This window comes from Ricinus communis, chromosome 4, assembly GCF_019578655.1.
Source record: "Ricinus communis isolate WT05 ecotype wild-type chromosome 4, ASM1957865v1, whole genome shotgun sequence".
In the NCBI taxonomy this organism is placed as follows: domain Eukaryota; kingdom Viridiplantae; phylum Streptophyta; class Magnoliopsida; order Malpighiales; family Euphorbiaceae; genus Ricinus; species Ricinus communis.
Genome location: NC_063259.1, coordinates 21,147,799 through 21,152,792, shown reverse-complemented (window position 1 = coordinate 21,152,792; position 4,994 = coordinate 21,147,799). Strand labels below are relative to the sequence as shown.

General features: G+C 31.1%; 1 pseudogene; it reads right to left on the bottom strand.

The window, feature by feature from the left end:
• Positions 1-978: 978 nt before the first annotated feature.
• Positions 979-2,755, bottom strand: LOC8265482 (annotated as a pseudogene).
• Between the last annotated feature and the right edge of the window lie 2,239 nt (positions 2,756-4,994).

The window sequence follows — 4,994 nt, the reverse complement described above, 5'->3', positions numbered from 1 at the left end:
TTTAAAAGATAGTTTATCAATTTAATATTTTGGAACATATGAAATGTTTCAAGGTATTGTTTAGACGTGCTAATTTATTTTTTATTAATTATATTTGAGTTATTTTGTTCCTCTTAAATTATTTTATTTTAATATTGCATCTTATTTTTATTTCTATTTTAATTTACGTAGCTATCGTATTATAGAAAAAAAAAGCCTCAATGCTTGTACAAATACTAAATTTTTTTTACGAATCTCAATATACTAAATCAGACAATAACAAATTATGCAAAAATTTCATTAGATGACTCAGTAGAAGCAATAAATTTTAAATGAAGTATCAACTGTTTGAAATTACTAATTCAACATGGCCAGACAATATTCATATACTAATAAAAATAAAATATTAAGATTTTAAGGACATCTTAGTAAATTAGTATTATCAGTGAGGATTTCGAAGATTAAAAGAAATTTAACTAATCAGTCCTCGTTACTAATTATTTTTTCTTACTTTCTCAAATTAATCGTATGCTGTGTAAATTCTATTGATTAAAGATAATTTTGTAATTTTAAATTTAATTTAACCTTATTTATATATGAAAATATGTCTTTCGACTTAAATTTGTATCAATTATTATATTTTTTATTATTAATGAGGCTAGACTAGTGTTAATTAGTTTTGATTATAATTAATTCTTTAAAACAAAATATTAAAAACCAGATTTCATTATAGCATTAATTTTCATTTATGGAACTAACAGGATTTTTCCATTACAGAAAAATCCCTCTCCTCGCACATATATCAGGCATAAATGTTAAAGAAAAAACGTAAAATTGTAGAAGAGAAAAATACGTAAAAATATCATGATTATAAAAAATAATATAATCCGTGTAAATTCCTAAAAAGAAAAATCCTCTATTGGCAATATCAGAAGTTACAAAATGAATTTTTATTTTTACACAATGAATATATTTAACATGCACGTTAATCTTTTTTTCTTTTTTTTTACAGTATAACTTTATTTGATTATGCATGGAATAACCCAATTCCACACAAAAACATACCAACTTAAGAGACCCTAAATGCATGGATGACCCAGTGTAGAGAATACAAACATCCTTATTATCAATTCTTTTAGCTAATCAAATTATCCATCTAATATCTAATTTTACCAAGAAGAGAGAGGCTGGATGCTCTGTTCGTTCCTGAAAAAGTTGGCAGGATCAACTGTAGTCTTGACATGCACCAGCCTGTCGAAGTTAATCTTGAAATACTTTATTCCCCAAATGCTTGCTTGCTTGTAACTTGTGTTGCCCAAGTTGTTTATCCCAATGTCAAGATCCCTGTAGTTGATATATGCTGCTCTTGGATTCTTTGAAACATAGGGAGCCAAGAAACTGTAGAGCCTTCTGATCCAGCTTATATGCTTTCTTGTTGCTACAATTCCTTCCTCGTCCCAATACGCCAGGTGCTGAATCTTGTACAGATTTCCTGCCCTGTGTGGAAATGGAATGCTGGATTCTGAAATCTCGCTCATTCTTCCTCCGTACGGGCTAAATATCAGTTGACCTGCACCGACATCCATTTCGGAGAGCCTCTCCCATATGCCTTCCAGTGCAGTTTCAGGCATTGGTTCTTTGACATAATCGGATTTTGCTTTGAAATTCCTCACGGATGGCTGAGTCCTGTTAAGCAAAATATCCAAGGGTGAATTTGAAAATCCAGCAAAGTAGAGGATGGACTCGATCCAGCTCATGTCGATGCAATCTTCTCTCACCAAACCCAGTTCAGGGAAGCTCTCTTGCATCAAAGGAAGAAGCCTGTCGACTCCACCGAGAAACAAGGAGTTAAATGCTGCTCGTACCGTTGTTTTTCCTTGTTGACTGGTTGAATTAACTCTCTCTATAATTACTCTAATGAATAGATCTTCATGAAGCTTTTCTGCTATATATTGCCACCCATTGACAAGTTGAGTTGCATTTTGTTTCAAGGTTTTTTCCACCGTAAATACAGTGACAGTAGCTGGAACTGGAACCAAGTTAATCTTCCATGAAATAACGATTCCAAAGGTATTTCCTCCACCTCCTCGAATTGCCCAGAAAAGATCCTCACCCATTGAAGCTCTGTCAAGAACTCTACCATTAACATCAATCAATACTGCATCAATTATATTATCCGCAGCAAGCCCATATTTTCGCAACAACATGCCATACCCTCCGCCGCTGAAGTGCCCACCAATACCGACGGTAGGACAAACACCTGCTGGAAAAGCTAGAGTTCTGCTTCTCTCGGCATACTATAATATAATTTGCCTATAGTTGCACCAGCTTGAACCCATGCAGTGTTCTTTGCCGCATCAACAGTGACGGATTGAAGATTGATCAGATCAATAATGAAAAATGGAAGAGCAGAAACATAAGAAAGCCCTTCGTAGTCATGGTCACCACTTCGAACTCTAATGTGCATGCCATATCTTTTAGAACATATTGTGGCAGCTTGAACGTGGGATATATTCAAAGGGGTAACAATAACTAGAGGTTTTGGAGTGGTACTTGTATTGAACCTTGGTTCTGTATGGAAAATTGCTCAACAGATGAATAGGAAGAGTTGATTGGGGGTGTATATGACTCTGGAGATGGAAGTGGAGTCTTGAGATTGAAGGTGAAGACATTCAAGAAAATCTTCATGGGTGTGAGCTGAAGTTGCCCATGAGAATGACAAATGAGAAAAAACAAGAATTGGAAGGATATAGCTTGGAAAATTCATGTCTGTCATTGGCTTACTTGCTTAGGGTTTGTTTTGTGCATGTTAATGTTCATGTGCAACCCCTATTTATACTAGGGCAGATTGAAAAAGGGGATTGCTTTTGCGATCAAGATGAAAAGAAAAATGTGAATGAGAATGACTCAGTTTGCCACAGTAAACACCAGGCATAGTTTTTCATTGACCTTTAGTTACTATTTTTTCATTCACGTAATGAATTTGTCTTACTATCTAAATTAGGTACTAAAATTGTGCAATTTGGTTTCTTTCTTTCTCAACTGTGGTTCAAAAGAGGGAGGCAGGACAAGCAAAAAGCGAACGGCTAATCATCAGTTTCAACTAAAAGGAGTAGGGCTGCTGCTAATTCATAACCAATCCGAACGTGTATGATCTTTTTCTCTCTTAATTAATTACTGATTACATGTAAATATTTTGTTAAATTAGAGTCCACGGATAAATGACATAGTTTCTGATCTTCTATTCTTACTCATAGGCCCGGTTTAAGGCTCTAAGAAATAGGGGCCCTAAAACATTTGGGGTATTTATATAATTATTGAATCAGGCCCGGCTCAATCTGGTTTGTGGCTCTAGGTAATTTCTTAATTTATAGTTTTGTTAATATAAATATATTTTAAAAATTATTATGTTTTTTATCTATTGAAATGTAAAATTATTAATTAAATTTTTATATTTAAATCTAGATACAATTAAATTATATTATTTTTTTGTAACATGGTTGAATATAAAAGAGTTATTAATTTTAATTTTAAAAAAAAAAGAAATTTCCATTAAAGATACCATAATGAAAATGATTAATAGTATTTATATAAGTTATCCGTATATTTAAAAAAATAATTCTTTTATAAAATCTAATATTTTAACTAGTATTTTTATTTTTTTATTTATAATTGTCTTTTATAATTTTTAATTTCAAAAATAAATTATAGAGAGTTTTTTTTTCTTTTTTGAGTTTTTCTGACTTTTATATGTGATTATTGAATATCCGTTGATTGTTTGTTTTTCCCTTTTTGTTTCCTGTCCTAACTTCCACCAAGTAAAATACAAAACCAAAAAAAAAAAAAAGAAATCTCACCTTCTTTAGCTCAAGATACACCGTACAAGAAATATGAAAGGAAATATCTTTTGGGAGGTTTCTTACATATTTCCTTCTCCTTTGTTGATAAATCAGAAATTTTATTATCTATCAAATAAGGAGAAAGAAAAAAGGTACTCATATTACTTTTACTTTTATTTTATATTTTTTTGTGGATTTATGGTGATATTGAATTTAAATATACACAAATATTTATTTATGAAGCAGTGAAAATTGGCCAATTTAGAAATTACGGTACTATTATGTCTTTGAGATTACAAACATTTGAACCATGTGTATTGGTAACTTATGATGTGAATTTAAGCCCCTAAAAGACCTAAACGTGTTATTTTTAAAATCTTGCTAGGTGGAAGTCTTAATTTTGTGATAATTTTAAAGTTATGCCTATAAAAGAATCAAATATTGATAAATTGAAGCCCTGGAGCCTCATTTTATCTTGAATTCGAGGATTTAGAGCTTCAAATAAGAAATAATTTTAAGAACCTGTTCACCTCAGAATTTACAACTTCAATATAAAATCATTGTTTTATGATTCCATATATTAAAGGTTTATCCCAATTAATAAGAACACATATAAATATATTTGCATGCATCATTTGATAAATTTACATGCATGTATTAATTATGCGAAATTGAAATAAAATGCCAATTGCCTTATTTTGCCATATTTGTATTTTATCCTTGATCTACTAATTTTACTTTTCATTTGTTTTCATATTTAAAGGCTATTAAATTTATAAGAAATAAGAATGAATATGTGTACCTTTTAACTTGGTTTATTTAGATGTAGATGTTGTCATAGACTCCGTATGAACTTCTAGTTCCTCTTTCTCCAGCCAACTTGTCACTGATGTAGCTGCTGCATATGTATCTTTTGCTCAAGTCCTCCAATTATATTTTATGGTTGTTTTTGTTATGACTTCACCCATGAGAGCTATTTTCACTCGGTACTAACTTTATTTTAGATGTGATATGGCTTTGACATACTATGTTTGGCTATTACTTTGACTTTATAATATAGCCATGCTTTACATGTATACAACCAATTCACTCAACACTTTGCACATTACTCATTCTATCTATGTATTTATTTGTACTTGTCTGCATTTAATATAGCCATGCTTTACATGTATACAA